General features: G+C 44.7%; 1 protein-coding gene across 2 annotated transcripts in view; it reads right to left on the bottom strand.

Annotated features, from left to right (window-relative positions):
* mgat5 (alpha-1,6-mannosylglycoprotein 6-beta-N-acetylglucosaminyltransferase) overlaps window positions 1–9,305 on the bottom strand; it is a 212,321-nt gene extending 203,016 nt beyond the window's left edge. Inside the window, exon 1 of one of the 2 annotated variants that reach the window (XM_072262149.1) lies at window positions 9,120–9,305. The gene's annotated coding sequence lies outside the window, so the exon portion shown is untranslated. Of the gene's footprint in view, window positions 1–8,861; window positions 8,945–9,119 lie in introns of those variants that run through there. The other variant, XM_072262150.1, reaches the window with a different exon arrangement.
* Between the last annotated feature and the right edge of the window lie 11,150 nt (window positions 9,306–20,455).

The following is a 20,455-nucleotide window of genomic DNA, read 5'->3' as shown; positions in this document are numbered from 1 at the left end:
TTCAACCCAGGTAAGTGTGAGGTGGTTCATTTTGGTAGGTCAAATATGATGGCATAATTAAGTATTAATGATAAGACCCTTGGCAGTGTGGAGGATCGGAGGGATCTTGGGGTCTGAGTCCATAGGACACTCAAAGCTACTGCGCAGGTTGACTCTGTGGTTAAGTCATATGGTGCATTGGCCTTCATCAACCGTGGTTTGAGTTTAAGAGCCGAGAGATAATGTTACAGCTATATAGGAACCTGGTCAGACCCCACTTGGAGTACTGTGTTCAGTTCTGGTCACCTCTCTACAGGAAGGCAGTGGAAACTATAGAAAGGGTGTAGAGGAGATTTACACAGATGTTGCCTGGATTGGGGAGCATGCCTTATGAGAATAGGTTGAGAGAACGTGGTCTTTTCTCCTTGGAACGACGGAGGATGAGAGGTGACCTGATAGAGGTGTATAAGATTATGAGAGGCATTGATCATGTGGATAGTCAGAGGCTTTTTCCCAGGGCTGAAATGGCTAACACGAGAGGGCATAGTCTTAAGGTGCTTGGAAGTAGATACAGAGGAGATGTCAGGGGCAAGTTTTTTTTAGGCAGAGGGTGGTGAGTGCGTGGAATGAACTGCCGGCAACGGTGGTGGAGGCGGATATGATAGGGTCTTTTAAGAGACTTTTGGACAGGTACATGGAGCTTAGAAAAATAGAGGGCTATGTGTAATCCTCGGCAATTTCTAAGTAAGTCCATGTTCGGCACAGCATAGGTTTTCTATGGTTCTATATTTTAAGTACTCAGATCAAAAAGGTGGTGGTGCTCAGAGGAAGTTTGCTATGGAATTATGTAAAAGTCTACTCTAGTCTGCCAGTGCTGTAGTGGCATCTGCACCAGAGCTCGAGACGAGTGTTCCGGGGTTCAAATCCAGCCAGCTCCTGGCACGCTTTCCACCTGCGTTGGGCTGAGTGTTGAGCCAGCAACTCGGCCTCATAAAAAAAAAAGTTAAAAATGCTAAAGAAACAGCAAGGTTGCCGGTCAATGTGCCACAAGGCGCGTAAAGTAACAACAACTCGTTGCACTACCAAGCGATAGATATATTTGCCATACAGAAGTGCAAGAGCTAATTTTTAAGTTTGTATATTTGCCACATGAGGGCAGATTAAGCAGCCTAGGGCTGTACTTCCAAGTTCAAAACAATGAGAAATGATTAGACATTCAAGACAAGAATAAGAATAAACGTCTTCACCCAGAGGGGTGATGAATATTTGGAATTCTCTACTCAAGATTTTGGACAGTTTTGTGTATTTTTAAATTTAGAGGAACCATAAGAAATCAGCTCGTGAAGGAAAACAGTGCTTAAGAACAAGGTCAGCCAGGATCTGAACGAATGGCAGAGTAGGCAAATGGCACTGAAATGCCCCGACTTCCTTCTATTTCTTATGACTGTATTTGCTGAAACAACATCTTAAGCCAGAAAATCCAGTTAGCAGATAAATTTGCTCAAGCTTTTCAGAATTTATGATTTTCTTATACATTAAAGTCCTTGGCAAAAAGCAGCTGTAATCTGGTGGAGCAGGCATGAGGGACAGAGTGGCCACTTCTACTTCATTCAAAGCTAACTTACCAGATGCCATGACCCAAAGAGACCATTCTTCTGGGAGATTTTATTAAAAATGTACAGTTTATTCACACAATTTATCAAAATTAGAATAACACCATTTAAGTATTTATAAATTACTACTGTCCACTTGAGCAAAATATTCAGTAAATTCTACAATGAGTTATTTAGATTCGCTGAAGAAATCAAAAATTCCTATCTGTGTGGTTATACATGCTCTGTGTTGCAGAGAGACTGAATTGAAATTCTCACCAAGTTACTCTTTTTTGTCAATCTATTAAATTGACCAATGAAGCACTATGGCTATTGGTCACCTGTGCAGAGTTTATCAAAGATACTGTCACAAATCATGTCAATCACTTCCTGGACAAAAATAATTTTAAATTATTGAGCATGATTTTAACTGTAACTTCCCCCCCCCAAAAAATGAAATTTTATCAGCTGCAAATATTACACTACAATTATTTTGTTGGAATTAGAAATTTCAATACAAATAACACGTGCATAAGTTTCCCAAGTGATATACATTCCTATATTTATATTTTCAGTGTTTTAAAGTGCAAGTGTTTAATTCACTTTCCTACCTTTGTGCCAAATTGCCTCGCCATTTTCACATTGTAAATGAGTGGGTTACTATAAAAATAAGCTTCTGTTCTGCACCCCCTCCCATTTCTATTCCCCTCCAAATAAAATCATTGCATTCTGCTGCATGTTGGAATCAGTTCACAATTGGCATTAAATTATTTCTGCCTTTTTTACATGTCTGTTCCTATCTCGGTCTCCATTTACTCTTGTTTCAAGAACATCTTCAATCTTTCGCTGCTGCAGTAGGAGGTTCTCAACTGCTTCAAAAGGACAACATTTCTACCAGTGCCCAAGAAGAGCAGTGTGAGTTGCCTCAATGACTATCACACAGAGGCACTCACATCTACTGTGATGAAGTACTTCGAGAGGTTGGTCCCAGCCAGAATCAACTCCTGCCTAAGCAAGGACCTGGACCTGCAATTTGTCTATCGCCACAATAGGTCTACAGTAGATGCAATCTCAGTGGCTCTCGACTTAGCCTTGGATCACCTGGACAATGGGAACACCTACATCAGGCTGCTGTTTATTGATTACAGCTCAATGTTCAACATATTCACACCCTCAGCCACCTCTAATCAACAAACTCCAAAATCTGGATCTTTGTACCTCCCTCTGCAACTAATCCTTGACTTCTTCACCAGGAGCCCACAGTCTGTATGGATTGGAAATAACAAGGATGTGTGCTTAGCCCACTGCTCTACTCTCTACACCCAGAACTGTGTGCCTAGACACAGCTCAAACACCATCTATAAATTTGCTGATGACAACTATTGTTGGCAGAATTTCAGGTAGTAACGTGGAGGGAGGAGGCGTACAGGAGCAAGATATATTAGCTAGTTGAGAGGTGTCACAACAGGAACCCTGCAGTCAATGTCAGTGAGAACTGAGGAACCGATTGTGGACTTCAGGAAGGGGAAGTCAAAGGAACACACACCAGTCCTCACAGATGGATCAGAAGTGGATAAGGTGAGCAGTTTCAAGTCCCTGGGTGTCAGCATTTCTAAAGATCTATTCTGGGCCCAACATACTGATGCAATTATAAAGGCAGCACAAGGGCAGTTACATTTCATTAGGAATTTGAGCAGACTTGGTATCTCACCAAAGACACTCACAAATTTCTACAGATGTACTGTGGAGAGCATTCTAACTGGCTGTATCACTGCCTGGTATGGAGGGGCTACTGCACAGGATCAGAAAAAGCCGCAGAAAGTTGTAAACTCAGCCAGCTCCATCACGGGCACTATGGAAAGCGGCCAGTGAGTGTGTGGGCCAGTGAAGGAGTGGAGCTTTGAGGCTTTGGCTCGCGAGATTCTGGTAGTTTTGGCAGCTGGACTATGCAATCAAGATTTGAATAGCTCAGCAGAAAGCAGCTGATTGGGCAATCGAAGTCAGGTGATCAAGCAGCTTGAACAGCTCAAACAAATAAATAGAGGGGCAGCTCAAGCAGAGCAGCCAGTGAGTGAGTGGGCCAGTGAAGGAGTGGAGCTTTGACTCGAGAGATTCTGGCAGTTTTGGCCGTTGAACTGTGCAATCAAGTCAATCAAGATTTGAATAGATCAGCAGAAAGCAATTGATTAGACAATCAAGATTTTGAATAGCTCAGACTCAGCAGAAAGCAGCTGATTGGGCAGTCGAGGTCAGGTGACCAAGCAGTTTGAAAAGCTCAAACAAATAAATAGAGGGGCAGCTCAAGTGGAGCAGCCAGAGAGTGAGTGGGCCAGTGAAGGAGTGGAGCTTTGAGTTGAGAGGCTTCGATGAGAAGAGGCAGAGGACAAGCTTGTTCCCAGTTAGTCTTTATAATGCCTCTCGAGACAGTGATGTGCCTCTCATGTGAGATGTGGCAGTCTTGAGGGAACTCCCCTCTCCCGCAGATTCACATCTGCCTGAAGTGCATACTGCTGGGTGATCTGGAAGACCGTGTAAGGAATCTGGAGCAGCAGCTGGATGATCTTTGACTCATAAGGGAGAATGAGGCAGTCATAGATGAGAGCTACAGGGAGGTAGTCACACCTAGGCTGTCGGAAGCAGGTCATTGGGTAACAGTCAGAGGGGGGAAAGCTAAGGTGAGCAGACAGGTAGTGCAGAGCACCCCTGTAGCCATTCCCCTGAATAATAAGTTTACCATCCTGGATACTGTTGGCGGGGACGACCGACCAGGTGTGAGCCACGGTGGCAGGGCCTCTGGCACTGAGTCTGACCCGGTGGTGCAGAAGGGTGGGATGGAGAAGAGGAGGGCTGTCGTCATTGGAGACTCTATAATCAGGGGAGCAGACAGGAGATTTTGTGGACGTGAGAAGGACACCCGCATGGTTTGTTGCCTCCCAGGTGCCAGGGTCCGAGATGTCTCTGACCGGGTGCATAACATCCTGGTAAGAGAGGGAAAGCAACCAGAAGTCGTGATACATGTTGGTACCAACGACATAGGCAGGAAGAGGGATGAGGTCCTGAAGTGTGAGTTTTGGGAACTAGGCAGAAGGCTGAAGAACAGGACCTCAAGGGTGGAGTTCTCAGGATTGCTGCCAGTGCAACGTGACAGAGATGGTAAGAATTGGAGCAGATGGCAGTTGAATGCGTGGCTGAGGAGTTGGTGCAGGGAGCAGGGTTTTAGATTTTTGGATCATTGGGATCTCTTCTGGGGAAGGTGGGACCTGTACAGATGGGATGGGTTGCACCTGAACTCGAGGGGGAGCAATATCCTTGCAGGTAGGTTTGCTAGCATGGTTCGGGAGGGTTTAAACTAATTTGCAAGGGGGATGGGACCCGGAGCAATAGAGCAGAGAAAGAAGTGCATGGAGTAAAGACAGATCTAACATACAGAGAGGCTTTGAGGAAAGAGAAGCAGAATAAACGGCGTAAAGACAGTAAGGTAGAAGGGCTGAAATGTGTGTACCTCAATGCAAGAAGCATCAGGAACAAAGATGATGAACTGAGAGCTTGGATACATAAATGGAATTATGATGTAGTGGCCATTACAGAGACTTGGCTGGCACCAGGGCAGGAATGGATTCTCAATATTCCTGGATTTCAGTGCTTTAAAAGGGATAGAGGGGGGGGGAAAGGGGAAGAGGGATGGCATTACTGGTCAGGGATACTATTACAGCTACGGAAAGAGTGGGTAATGTAGGAGGATCCTCCTTTGAGTCAGTGTGGGTAGAAGTCAGGAACAGGAAGGGAGGAGTTACCCTGTTGGGGGTATTCCATAGGCTCCCTGGTAGCAGCAGAGATCCCGAGGAGCAGAATGGGAGGCAGATTTTGGAAAGGTGCAAAATTAACAGGATTGTTATCATGGGTGACTTTAACTTCCCTAATATTGATTGGCACCTGATTAGTTCCAAGGGTTTAGGTGGGGCAGAGTTTAAGTGTGTCCAGGACGGATTCTTGTCACAGTATGCTGACAGGCCGACTAGGGGGAATGCCATACAAGATCTAGTACTAGGTAACGAACCGGGTCAGGTCACAGATCTCTCAGTGGGTGAGCATCTGGGGGACAGTGACCACCGCTCTCTGGCCTTTAGCATTATCATGGAAAAGGACAAAATCAGAGAGGACAGGAAAATTTTTAATTGGGGAAAGGTAAATTATGAGGCTATAAGGCTAGATCTTGCGGGTGTGAATTGGGATGATGTTTTTGCAGGGAAATGTACTATGGACATGTGGTCGATGTTTAAGGATAAATTTGTCCTGGTCAGGAAGATAAATTTGTCCTGGTCAGGAAGATAAAGAATGGTAGGGTGAAGGAACCATGGGTAACAAATGAGGTGAAAATCTAGTCAGGTGGAAGAAGGCAGCATACATGAGGTTTAGGAAGCAAGGATCAGATGGGTCTATTGAGGAATATAAGGTAGCAAGAAAGGAGCTTAAAAAGGGGCTGAGAAGAGCAAGAAGGGGGCATGAGAAGGCCTTGGCGAGTAGGGTAAAGGAAAACCCCAAGGCATTCTTCAATTATGTGAAGAACAAAAGGATGACAGGAGTGAAAGTAGGACTGATTAGAGATAAAGGTGGGAAGATGTGCCTGGAGACTATGGAAGTGAGCGAGGTCCTCAATGAATACTTCTCTTCGGTATTCATCAATGAGAAGGAACTTGATGATGGTGAGGACAATATGAGTGAGGTTGATGTTCTGGAGCATGTTGATATTAAGGGAGAGGAGGTGTTGGAGTTGTTAAGATACATTAGGACAGATAAGTCCCCGAGGCCTGATGGAATATTCCCCAGGCTGCTCCACGAGGCAAAGGAAGAGATTGCTGAGCCTCTGGCTAGGATCTTTATGTCCTCGTTGTCCACGGGAATGGTGCCAGAGGATTGGAGGGAGGCGAATGTTGCCCCTTGTTCAAAAAAGGTAGTAGGGATAGTCTAGGTAACTATACACCAGTGACCCTTGCGTCTGTGGTGGGAAAGCTGTTGGAAAAGATTCTTAGAGATAGGAACTCTGGGCATTTAGAGAATCATGGTCTGATCAGGGACAGCCAGCATGGCTTTGAAGGGCAGATTGTGTCTAACAAGCCTGATAGAGTTCTTTGAGGAGGTGACCAGGCATATAGATGAGGGTAGTGCAGTGGATGCGATCTATATGTATTTTAGTAAGGCACTTGACAAGGTTCCACATGGTAGGCTTAGTCAGAAGGCGTGGGATCCAGGGAAGTTTGGCCAGGTGGATTAAGAATTAGCTTGCCTGCAGAAGGCAGAGGGTTGTGGTGGAGGGAGTACATTCAGATTGGAGGATTGTGACCAGTGGTGTCCCACAGGGATCAGCTCTAGGACCTCTATTTTTTGTGATTTTTATTAACGACCTGGATGTTGGGGTAGAAGGGTGGGTTGGCAAGTTTGTAGACAACACAAAGGTTGGTGGTGTTGTAGATAGCATAGAGGATTGTCAAAAATTGCAGAGAGACATTGATAGGATGCAGAAGTGGGCTGAGAAATGGCAGATGGAGTTCAACCCAGAGGTGTGAGGCGGTACTTTGGAAGGACAAACTCCAAGGCAGAGTACAAAGTAAATGGCAGGATACTTGGTAGTGTGGAGGAGCAGAGGGATCTCAGGGTACATGTCCACAGATCCGTGAAAGTTGCCTCACAGATAGATAGGGTAGTTAAGAAAGTTTATGGGGTGTTAGCTTTCATAAGTCGAGGGATAGAGTTTAAGAGTCGCGAGGTAATGATGCAGCTCTATAAAACTCTGGCTAGGCCATACTTGGAGTACTGTGTCCAGTTCTGGTCGCCTCACTATAGGAAGGATGTGGAAGCATTGAAAAGGGTACAGAGGAGATTTACCAGGATGCTGCCTGGTTTAGAGAGTATGCATTATGATCAGAGATTAAGGGAGCTAGGGCTTTACTCTTTGGTGAGAAGGAGGATGAGAGGAGACATGATAGAGGTATACAAGATAATAAGAGGAATAGATAGAGTGGACAGCCAGCACCTCTTCCCCAGGGCACCAATGCTCAATACAAGAGGACATGGCTTTAAGGTAAGGGGTGGGAAGTTCAAGAGGGATATTAGAGGAAGGTTTTTTACTCAGAGAGTGGTTGGTGCGTGGAATGCACTGCCTGAGTCAGTGGTGGAGGCAGATACACTAGTGAAGTTTAAGAGATTGCTAGACAGGTATATGGAGGAATTTAAGGTAGGGGCATATATAGGAGGCAGGGTTTGAGGGTCGGCCCAACATTATAGGCCAAAGGGGCTGTGCTGTGCTGTACTATTCTACAAAGAACATCTTTAAAAGGCGATATACAAAACAAACGTCATGACATATACCACTTAATATTAAACATGATTAAACGGACAGCCCAGCGCATCTGCGGATGTGAACTTCCCTCTATTGAGGACATTTACATTAGCAGGTGCATAAACAAGGCCTGGATGATCACCGGGGACACCAGTCACCCCAACCATAAACTGTTTCAGCTGCTTCCATCTGGCAAACGGCACCGCCGCAGTAAAGCCAGGACCGACAGGCTACGGGACAGCTTCTTTCTACAAGCCATGAGACTTACAAATTCACATGTCCGTACATTGCGACGGAGTCATCAGGCAAAGATTTTTACACCCTCACGTTGTGGGACAGATGCAAGATTTAAATAAATTCAAATTTGCTTCTTTCCTCTTGTACGATCATGGGATCCAGACAACCCGAGTGGAGAGTGTCACTAAATGCATGTCCGCTGACTCGGTTCTTCGACTTCTGACACGAAAACCACCCTTGCCACTTGCCACTGCCAGCAGTGAAGGAATGTGTAATTGGTAGGGAGAAGGTGTTCCGTTCAATACAGACCCACTGAGCAACCTTGGAGAGCTCTTTGCTCACCATCTGATTTTAGTCCGTGCACTCACGCTGCTTCGACGCCCGAAAGCAGACAGGCTTTCCCTTTGTTGCTTTCACAAGTGATCAATAGATTACGGGCTATCAGATCAGCGATAAACCCAACATTTCCACTTCCTCATGAAACGCAAGCCTAGCCGTGCTTAGTTAAGAACTACACAACAAAAAAACAAATAATGCAAAAATATGCATCCCTGGAGCCGAAACTGCAAAAAAGCCTCGAGGAGAGGGAAAAAACCAGGCTTCATGCTCACCTGGCAGGCGATCTCATTCCACAAACAAAAATATCACAGCTTTAATTCCCAAAACACTATTAATTGAAAATAAACACCGTTTCTATTGTTCTCCGTCTTCCTTACCCTTTCTCCTGCTCTGAGCGCGGGGTCTGAGGTTTAATTATTTCTCAGGGCAGCGGAGTCCCCGTTTGAGCACAAGCTGCTGAGAAATGCCAGGAGTGGTACTGCGCATGCACCGGTCCGGCCGTCGGAGGACCGCTTGCTGTGCGCCACTACGCATGCGCTACTCTGGCCACTAGGGTCGTTCGGCATGTTCCCACTGCGCTTGCGCCAGTCCAGCCGTTGGGGCCCGCTTGGCGACATAGCATTGTTGTTTCTTACCTGGTTTCCGTCACTCCGATCCCCTCGGAAATATATTTTTACAAAAACGTTAATTAATGGCCCCTCTCTCCACGTAGTATTAGCCCATTTGGCGCGTTCCGGCAGGGCGAGCCCAGCCAATATCTCGTACAGCAGGAAACATCGCCGCGCATGCGGTCCTCGACCGACCTTGCTTCCTTAGCGATCTTGCACTGTGCCTGCATCGACGACAGCACGATATCATTTGCGCTTGAGCAGTCATGCGCGTCAGCTGAGTGCCTTCAGGTCCCGCTGCGCACAATAAAATAGCGCCCCCATCGGCCAGCTGAGTTCCTGCAGCTCCCGTTCCGGCGGCGCGCAATGAACGTACTGTGTGGTGCAACTGCAAGGTGATAGTCAACAGTCATTACAGCCAACCCATGAAAGCGAGAATGCATATTTTAGAAGATGTTGTCTGATTTCATGCATTATGCATTTACTATAAACACCCTCTGCCTCCTCACTGTTTTTATCGTTATGCAAATATTTTACTTTTTTGTGTCCTTACTGGTCCAGAAGTTGTAAAATCATAGAAGCAACACACATCAAAGTTGCTGGTGAACGCAGCAGGCCAGGCAGCATCTCTAGGAAGAAGTACAGTGGACGTTTCAAGCCGAGACCCTTCGTCAGGACTAACTGAAAGAAAAGCTAGTAAGAGATTTGAAAGTTGGAGGGGGGAGGGGGAGATCCGAAATGATAGGAGATGACAGGAGGGGGAGGGATGGAGCCAAGAGCTGGGATATGAGAGGATCATGGGACAGGATGCCCAGGGAGAAAGACAAGAGGGAGGGGGAAAAGCCCAGGGGGATGGGCAAGGGGTATAGTGAGAGGGACAGAGGGAGAAAAAGGAGAGAGAGAAAAAGAATGTGTGTATATAAATAAATAACGGATGGGGTACGAGGGGGAGGTGGGGCATTAGTGGAAGTTAGAGAAGTCAATGTTGAACATTGAAATGAACATTGACTTCTGTAACTTCCGCTAATGTCCCACCTCCCCTCCGTACCCCATCCGTTTATTTATTTATATACACACATTCTTTCTCTCTCTCTCCTTCTTCTCCCTCTGTCTCTATGACTACACCCCTTGCCCATCCTCTGGGTTTCCCCCACCCTCCCCCTTTTCTTTCTCCCTGAGCATCCTGTCCCATGATCCTCTCATATCCCTTTTGCCAATCACCTGTCCAGCTCTTGGCTCCATCCCTCCCCCTCCTGTCTTCTCCTATCATTTTGGATCTCCCCCTCCCCCTCCCACTTTCAAATCTCTTACTAGCTCTTCTTTCAGTTAGTCCTGACGAAGGGTTTCGGCCTGAAACGTCGACTGTACCTCTTCCTAGAGATGCTGCCTGGCCTGCTGCGTTCACCAGCAACTTTGATGTCTGTTGTTAGAATTTCCAGCATCTGCAGAATTCCTCTTGTTTGCTCAGTGGCCTGAATGACTCATTCATAAAAATAGTTAAGAAGAAAAACTCTAGTCGATCCACCGAACCTGTTTCCAAGTGTGTTTAGATCTTCATCCAAGCCGCCCTGTTCCTGTGTGAATTTCAAATTTTCTGCAGAGGCATCTCGTGCAGTCAGATTAATGTTTAAAATATTGAACTAATGATTATACCTGGCAAAATGCAATTAGTAAACACATTTACATTATACTGCTGTTGCAAAAATGTTAAATGATTTGCTTTCATTTATCATATACAATCCATAACATATGTTAATGTATTTAAGAAAGATAATTGTGTAATACCAACATTTGTGGTACAGTGGCACGTGCAATGGATAGTGTGAAAGATCAAACAGCCCGTGTACCTTCCAAGAACATTGAGAATGTCTCTGGTCTTCCACCCAACCATCATGATATTCTTTTATGTTGTGTTGCATCAACTACTATTGTATGTCAGAGATGGGAAAACTTAGCCGTTTGGAGATTCAGAGGATATGGGATTACTGTAGAATATTGCTGCTACTGTAAGAGCTTATCCATGACCTTATCAGAACAGATACAGGGGCAAGGGCCCTAATGGCAGATGTATACAGGCCTCCAGACAGCAGCCAGGTTGTGGATTACAAATTACAACAGGAGATAGAAAAGGCATGTAAGAAGGGCAATGTCATGATAATTGGTAGGGATGAAATGTGGATTGGGAAAACCAGGCCAGTACTGGACCTCAAGAGTGAGAATTTGTAGAATGTCTAAGGGATGGCTTTTTAGAACAGATTGTGGTTGAGCCCACTAGGGGATCGGCTGTGTTGGACTGGGTGTTGTGCAATGATCCTGAGGTGATAAGAGAATTTAAGGTTAAGGAACCCTTAGGGAACAGTGATCACAATATGATTAAGTTCACTTTGAAACTTGAGAAGGAGAAACTAAACTCCAAGGAAATTACAGTGGCATGAGAGGGAAACTGGCCAAGGTTGACTGGAAAGAGACACTAGCAGGAAAGACAGCAGAGACCAATGGCTGGAGTTTCTGCAAAAAATGAGGGAAGTGCAAGACAGATACATTCCAAATAAGAAGAAATTTTTGAATGGAACAAGGACACTACTGTGGCTGAGAAGTGAAGTCAGAGCCAAAGTGAAAGCAAAAGCGAGGGCATACAAGGAAGTCAAAGCTAGTGGGAAGATGGAGGATTGGGAGGCTTTTAGAAACTTTCGGAAGGAAACTAAGAAGGTCATTATGAAGAAAAAGATGAATTATGAAAGGAAGCTGGTGACTAATATCAAAGAAGATATTAAAAGCTTTCTTAAGTATATAAAGGGTAAAAGAGAGTTGAAGGTAGATATAGGAAATACAAAATGATGCTGGAGATATTGTAATGAGAGACGCAGAGATGGCAGAGGAACTGAATGCGTATTTTGCATCATCCTTCACAGTGGAAGACATCTGCAGTATACCGGACATTCAAGATTGTTAGGGAAGTGATGTATGTGCAGTGAAAATTACAACTGAGAAGGTGCTCAGGAAGCTTAATGGTCTGAGGGTGGATAAATCTCCTGGACCTGAAGGAATGTACCCTTGGGTTCTGAAGGAAGTATCTGGAGAGAATACGGAGGCATTATCAATGATCTTTCAAGAATGGATAGATTTAGGCATTGTACCAGGTGACTGGAAAATTGCAAATGTTACTCCGCTACTTATGAAGAGAGGGAGGCAGCCGAAAGGAAATGATAGACCTGTTAGCCTGGCATAGGTGGTTGGGAAGTTGTTGGAATTGATTGTGAGGGATGAGATTACAGAGTACCTGGAGGCACAAGACAAGATAGGCCAAAGCCAGCATGGTTTCCTGAAAGAGTTCCACAGGGGTCGGTGTTGGGACCGCTGCTTTTTACGATGTATGTCAACAATTTGGAGTATGGGTTTAATAGATATGTGGCTAATTTTGCCGATGATACAAAGATAGGTGGAGGAGCGGATAGTGTTGAGGAAACAGAGAGCCTGCAGAGAGACTTAGATAGTTTAGGGGAATGAACAAAGAAGTGGCAAATGAAATACAATGTTGAATAGTGTATGGTCATGCACTTTGGTGGAAGAAATAAATGGGCAAACTATTATTTAGATGGGTGGCGGGCAACAGAGCGAGAGGCAACAGAGTGATAGGGCTTTGGCTCAATGGGCTTAGGCGGTAGAGGGACGAGGTGAGGTAAGTTTACCTGTGCTATTTGCAGAAAGGAAGTAGTATGAGTGTGAAGCCAGTTTTCTGTGCTGGGTGTCAGATATGGGGGGTTCTGGAGTCTCCCAGCCTCCCGGATGGCCATATCTGCACCAGGTGTGTCGAGCTGCAGCTCCTAAGCAACCGCGTTGGGGAACTGGAGATGCGGCTCAATGACCTTCGCCTCGTCAGGGAGAGTGAGGAGGTGATAGAAAGGAGTTATAGGCAGGTGGTCACACCGGGGCCACAGGAGACAGTCAAGTGGGTCACAGTCAGGAAGGGAAAGAGGAAGAGTCAGGTACTAGAGAGTACCCCTGTGGCTGTACCCCTTGACAATAAATACTCCTGTTTGAGTACTGTTGTGGGGTGAGGGGACAGCTACCTGGGGGAAGCGGCAGTGGCTGTGCATCTGGCACAGAGTCTGGTCCTATGGCTCAGAAGGATAGGGGAAGGAAGAGGAAGGCAGTAGTGATAGGGTACTCTATAGTTAGGGGGTCAGATAGGCGATTCTGTGGACGCAGGAAAGAAACGCGGATGATAGTTTGCCTCCTTGGTGCCAGGTGTTTCAGATCGCGTCCAGGATATCCTGTAGTGGGAGGGAGAACAGCCAGAGGTTGTGGTACATATGGGTACCAATGACATAGGTAGGAAAAGGGAAGAAGTCCTGAGAAAAGACTACAGGGAGTTAGGAAGGAAGTTGAGAAGCAGGACCGCAAAGGTAGTAATCTTGGGATTACAGTCTGTGCCACGCGACAGTGAAAGTAGGAATAGAATGAGGTGGAGGATAAATGTGTGGCTGAGGGATTGGAGCAGGGAGCAGGGATTCAGATTTCTGGATCATTGGGACCCCTTTTGGGGCAGGTGTGACCTGTACAAAAAGGACGGGTTGCACTTGAATCCCAGAGGGACCAATATCCTGGCGGGGAGGTTTGCTAAGGCTACTGGGGAGAGTTTAAACTAGAATTGTTGGGGGGTGGGAACTGAACTGAAGAGACTGGGGAAGAGGCGGTTAGCTCACAAATAGAGAAAACTTGTAGACAGTGTGAGAGGGAGAATAGGCAGGTGATAGAGAAGGGATGCACTTAGACGGATGAGATGTGTCTATTTTAACGCAAAGAGTATTGTGAACAAAGGGGATGAGCTTAGAGCGTGGATCAGTACAGGTGTCCCCCGCTTTTCGAACATTCACTTTACGAAACCTCACTGTTACGAAAGACCTACATTAGTACCCTATTTTCGCTTTCAGAAGGTGTTTTCACTGTTACGAAAAAAAATTCAGCGTGCAAAAAAATCAGTGCGCGATAAAAGGCAGCACGCCCCAAGCAGCCGCTCTCCCCCGTATTTGGAACAGCATTGCTTTAACGCGTGCCTGTGAGCAATCGTTTGCAAGATGAGTTCTATGGTATCGGAAAAGCCTGAAAGAGCTCTTAAGGGTGTTACACTTACGGTAAAACTAGACATAATTAAGCGTTTTGATCGTGGTGAACGAAGTAAGGACTAAGTGAGTTTGGCTTGTGGAAGCTGACGAACATGATGTTGAAGAGGTTTTGGCATCCCATCACCAAGAACTGACAGATGAAGAGCTGATGCAATTGGAAGAAACAATGATAACAATCGAAACCAAATGAGTAGTGAGAAAGTACGACTTTAATTTTGAAAGGGTACGTCGGTTTAGGGGATATTTGCAGGATGGTTTGAGTCCTTATTAAAGAACTGTGTGATAGAAAAATGCGTGAGGCTCAGCGACAAGCAAGCCTTCCACATCAGCCACAGCAGACGACGAACCTCGACCTTCGACATCGAGGCAGGCAGTCATAGGAGAAGATGAGCTGCCTGGTCTAATGGAAATAGGCGACGAGATGACACACCAGTGTCCCACCACCCCAACCCCCAGGCTGCGGACAGATACCAATTCGCGGAGAATGAAAGGTAGCCGGGAGGCACACAGCACATCTTTAAGAAAAAAGCCGAAATAAACATGCTAATTAATTAGGTGCCGCCGCCATGTAATTGTCGGCCCAGATCAGAGACGATGCAATCGGAAATCGCCTCTGACCTGGGCCGACAATTACGGGCAGCCCCTAATTAATTAGCATGTTTGTTTCGGCTTTTTTCTTAAAGATGTGCTGTGTGCCTTCTGGCTACCACTGGACCCCTGCGTTCTTCGCGGCAATGTATCGCTCAGCGACCTGGAGGGTGGGGGCCACTGCATCACACAAACTCCGACGACTCAGTCTAACACACCATCATCAGTGTGCTCGACGCTGAACAAATTCCCGTAAGTGATACTACACTGTACACACATTATTTCTACTTTATATCGGCTGTGTATTTTTACGTGTTATTTGGTAATGATTTGGCAGCTTCATAGTTTAAAGGTTACTGGAGAGTGCTTGCGTGAGATTTTCGCTACGGAGAACAGTTCAGTAATGATTGTGGAAAAGTATTTCTGCTTTATATAGGCTGTGTATTTATCATATCATTCCTGCCTTTACTACGTGTTACTGTTATTTTAGGTTTTATGTGTTGTTTGGCATGATTAGGTAGGTTATTTTTGGGTCTGCGAACGCTCACAAGATTTTCCCATATAAGTAAATGGTAATTGTTTCTTCGCTTTACGACATTTCAGCTTACGAACCGTTTCATAGGAACGGTCTACCTTTGGATGGCGGGGGAAACCTGTATTTTTTTTTGCTAAGTGCACGTATGTATTCACCCTAAAAACACTAAAACAGCTGCCTATGCCTTTAAGAAAAAGCTGTGATGTCATTATGCATATACGGAGTAGAAAAAAGAGTTACAATGTTCTAGAAACCACATCAAGTGCTGGGAGCTGCATTTTTGCGAGTAAGCTATTGGCGGTGGATGGCGCGGTTTGTGAAGTTCCTTATTTGCCCAGTAGCGTGAGCGAGGAGAACTCATTTCAGGGTCCAGCCTATACATGTTTGGAAGTTAAGCACGTGTGCCAAAGTGAGCATACCTTTTAGTTTAGATGAGATGTATTTATTTATCATTTTGATGCTGTACATAAGGTACAGGGTTAATGAGATTCTAATGTTGTTTCTATTGTTTTTAGAATTGCCACTACATATTTGGTTTTGTATATTTTGTTTTATTTCTTTTCATACTGCATATGTAACTAGTTGATACGCAAGTGTGTGGACCGAAATTAAGCTGAGATTGTAACAGCAGGAACTATTTTATTAATTAATTTTGTTGTTTTCATTTCGATACCCTCTTTCTACATTAAAACATCCAAAACATAAAGGAATTGAAGACCCCAAAAGTATTTGTTGTCCCGAGTGTGCCTTTTTCCCAGGCTACAAAACTTATTTTATTTATAAAGAACACCAGGTCTTGATAGAGTGAGTATGGAGAGGATGTTTCTTACAGTGGGAGAACCGAGAACCAACGACACAGCTTTAGAACAAGAGATGAATAAAAGTTTCATTCGGCAGAGGGGAGTGAATCTGTGGAATTTATTGCTAAAGATAGCAGTGGAAATCAAGTATTTGGTTATACTTAAAGCCAAGTCTGATAGCTTCTACATTTACCACCGGGTCAAATGGATTGAAAAGCCAGGGTGTTGGGACAAGAGGCGAGGGTCAGGTCAGTTCTGCTCACTGCTCTACGAAGTTTACTCGGCTCCGCGCTGAAAGGCTGAGGCCGTAACCAGCTCCTGCCGCTGCAGGCTTGGTGCCTTTGCATTCACTTTTGTTCTGAATGCTCCTCGCTTACTTTTGTTGTTTGCATAATCAGTTTTTGTTCTCTCTTTCTCTACAATGGGTGTTTGAAGAATTTCTTTTTTATGGGTTCTTTTGGTTTTCTTTGTTTTGTGGCTGCCTGTAAGGAGATGAATCAAGGTGGTATAACATATACATACTTTGATAATAAATTTACTTTGAACTTTAAACTGATTTGTGTGGTTACAGGGGGAATAGGGTTGAGAGGAAAAATAAATCAGCCAAAACTTAACGACGGAGCAGACTTGATGGGCTGAATGGCCAGATTCTACTCCTATGCCTTATGGTCTTCAGAAGCAGGTCTCCATTATCACTGGCATGTGTCGTGAAATTTGTTAACAGCAACAGCAGTTCAATGCAATACATAATATAGAAGAAAAATAATAATAATAAATCAGTTACATTATACATATATTGAGTAGATTAAATGTTGTGCAAAAACATAAATATATAGTTAAAAAGTGAGCTAGTGTTCAAGGATTCAATGTCCATTTAGGAATCGGATGGCAGAGGGGAAGAAGCTGTTCCTGAATCACTGAGTGTGTGCCTTCAGGCTTCTGTATCTCCTACCTGATGGTAACAGTGAGAAAAGGGCATGTTCTGGGTGCTGGAGGTCCTTAATAATGGACGCTGCCTTTCTGAGACACTGCCCCCTGAAGATGTCCTGGGTACTTTGTAGACTAGTAAATTTACAACCCTTTTGTAGCTTCTTTCGGTCCTGTGCAGTAGTTTCCCCCACCCTCCATACCAGACAGTGATGCAGCCTGTCAGAATGATCTCCACAGTACATCTATTGAAGTTTTTGAGTGTATTTGTTGACATACCAAACCTCATCAAACTTGTAGTGAAGTATAGTCACTGTCTTGCCTTCTTTATAACTGCATCGATATGTTGGGACCAGTTAGATCCTCAGAGATCTTGACACCCAGGAACTTGAAACTGCTCACTCTCTCCACTTGTGATCCCTCTCTGAGGATTGGTATGTGTTCCTTTGTTTTACCCTTCTTGAAGTCCACAATCAGCTCTTTCGTCTTACTGACATTGAGTGCCAGGGTGTTGCTGTGACACCATTCCATTAGTTGGCATATCTCGCTCCTGTACACCCTCTCATGACCATTTGAGATGCTACCAATAATGGCTGTATCATCAGCAAATTTATAGATGGTATTTGAGCTATGCCTAGCCATACAGTCATGTGTATATAGAGTGAAGAGCAGAGGGCTAAGCACACATCCTTGATGTGAACCAGTGTTGATCTTCAGTGAGGAGGAGATGTTATCACCAATCCACACAGACTGTGGTCTTCCAGTTAGGTAATCAATTGCAGAGGGAGGTACAGGGGCCCAGGTTCTGCAATTTCTCAGTCAGGATTGTGGGAATGATGGTATTAAATGCTGAGCTATAGTCGATGAACAGCATCCTCTGTGAAGAGTCATTGAGATTGCATCTGCCATTGACCTGTTGTGGCAATAGTCAAACTGCAATGAGTCCAGGTCCTTGCTGAAGCAGGAGTTCAGTCTAGTCATGACCAACCTTTGTGGGAAGTAATGTTTTTCAAGCCCTGACAGAGTTGTTGTACATTCGATGTCGCCTCCAACCTCGTTCAAAATAATACAAATGATGTCATGAAGGCTGTACTGTTTTCTGGACCTTAAAACCACACAGTCATATAGCATTCACACTGCCATATAGCGTTCATGATATTGATCCAGAGCAGAAAAGTTACATTCAATTTATTTTAATCAAACATTAAATATTGTTTCTAAGGGTGTGCAAAGAATATTGCTGTGATGTTCAACCACTCCGGAATTACATGATTTACGGGATGGGTCTTTTTTGCCCTGGTGCAAAAATGACCTTCATCCAAAAATGACTTCTTCAGAACAACAATTCTTGAAAAATCACAAACATGGATAAAAACTTGGGAGAGGCATGGGAACAGGCTTCTTTCTCAACTGCAATAGCGTCATGTTGGCACAGTTTTTGGCAAATATTTTATTTTAAAATTCCGACAATTCACAAAAACAAGGAGGTCTGCAGATACTGGAAATCCAAAGCAAGACACACAAAATGCTGACGAAATTCATGAGGTCAGGCAGCATCTATGGAATGGAGTAAACAGTCACTGTCTTGTCCATGAACCTCCTTTAGGACCTGAGTCCTAATGAAGGGATGTGGCCAGAATCTTTTCCATAGTTGCTGCCTGACCTGATGAGTTTCTCCAGCATTCTGTGTGTGTGGCTTTGGATTTGGAACCATTCATCAGGTTCCAATCTATACTCACATCCTCTACAGCCTTGCAACAATTTAAAAAATCTGGTAACCAATTCTGACCCCTTAATCATTTTCAATTTTTTTTTCATTTTTATTTTCAATTTTATCCACTCTATCTTTCATGGCCAAGTATTGATCTCCCTGAGGACTCAACTCAGAGATTCCCATTTTAAACCCATTCGGGCGGGAGGAGAAGATGGCAGCGTGACACAGCGTGCACAGCTCTCCGGTGAAATTATATCGTATCTGTTAAATTGGGGCCGTGGACAATTCTGATTTGATGAAGACAGACGTGAGAAGCAGAGGAACATCTGGAGAAATTTCTGAAATGCCTGGTTCGCTGCCACTGCTACTGTGCAATCGAGAATCTCCGGAGGGAAGGCCCCAAAATCCCCGGCTTTGCCTGCTGCTAGCGACCGAGGCTGAGGTCGAAGCGTTCGGATAGAGATGGTGCTCGGTACTCGGCGTCGGAGGGCTGATCAGAGCTTGAAGTTTTCGGACGACTCAGAGTCGGACCGTGGTCCGGCATGGCAGGAAGAGTTTTCTTCCTTCTCCCGTCTGCGTGAGATGTGGGACTAGTTATGGTATTGTTGCACTGTTGTAACTATATGTTATAATTATGTGGTTTTTGTTAGTTTTTCAGTCTTGGTCTGTCCTGTGTTTCTGTGATATCACACCGGAGGAATATTGTATCATTTTTTAATGCATGCATTACTAAATGACAATAAAAGAGGACTGTGTGTCCTCATAATCTAATCTAATCTAAACCATCCTTCCCCTTCCCCTCCCCAGACTTGCTCCTTAAAACCTAAACCATTCTCCTTTCCTAATACCTCTTTAAACAGTTTAGGATAAAATTTCATTTCAATGCAGAAGGAAAACCTTGGGACATCTTACTAAGAAATATGCTGGACATAAAAGTGAAATGGAGTACTAATGAGGCTGGGCCAGTTCAATGAGCCCAAAGGCTACAGTGCAGTAGATAACATAGTTAAAAATACATAAATACTGCCCTAGTCACAGTATTACATACAAAAGCAGGGACACAAATGCTGAAATATTATAAAACATTCTGACACGCTGAGCCCTGGCAACAAATGAACCCAGGTGTGGAGAAACAGCAGACTTCCATGTGGACACAGAAACAAGGGGCTATTCATATGGATACCAGCAGAACACTGGTACAATGACCAAGAGACACCACGAGACACATCATTCTCAACACGAGGACCCTGCGATGAGTCTGCATTAAATAATCACAGAAGGTGGAAAACCCGTGCCAACATTCAACAGAAAGCACAAGGGCTTAACCTCTCTAACTAAGACAGCAATGATTAAATCTAGGTGCTCAAAGCTCTACGGTTTGCCGCAGAGGCTAGCAGGCTCATGACACATTCAGACCTGAGCTCTTGGTCATCTCACTGTAGGAAAGATGTGACAGAGCTCTGGATGGATGGTACAGAGGAGATTCACTACAACAGAGACATGAGATGGTTTGCTCCCTGAATGGCATTGTGGTTATGAGGGGAGACTGGAAGCAATTTCCCTGAGTGCGAGAGGTTAAAGGGGGATCTCACTCAGGAATATAAAATTGTGAGGGGTAGAGATAGGGTGGAGCACAGGGATCTTTCCCACATCAGAGATAGATAAAACTAGAG

The sequence above is a fragment of the Mobula birostris genome, chromosome 6 (assembly GCF_030028105.1).
Source record: "Mobula birostris isolate sMobBir1 chromosome 6, sMobBir1.hap1, whole genome shotgun sequence".
NCBI classification, from domain to species: Eukaryota; Metazoa; Chordata; class Chondrichthyes; order Myliobatiformes; family Myliobatidae; genus Mobula; species Mobula birostris.
Note: the sequence above shows the minus strand (reverse complement) of the source record. Positions and strands in the feature narration are given on the sequence as shown.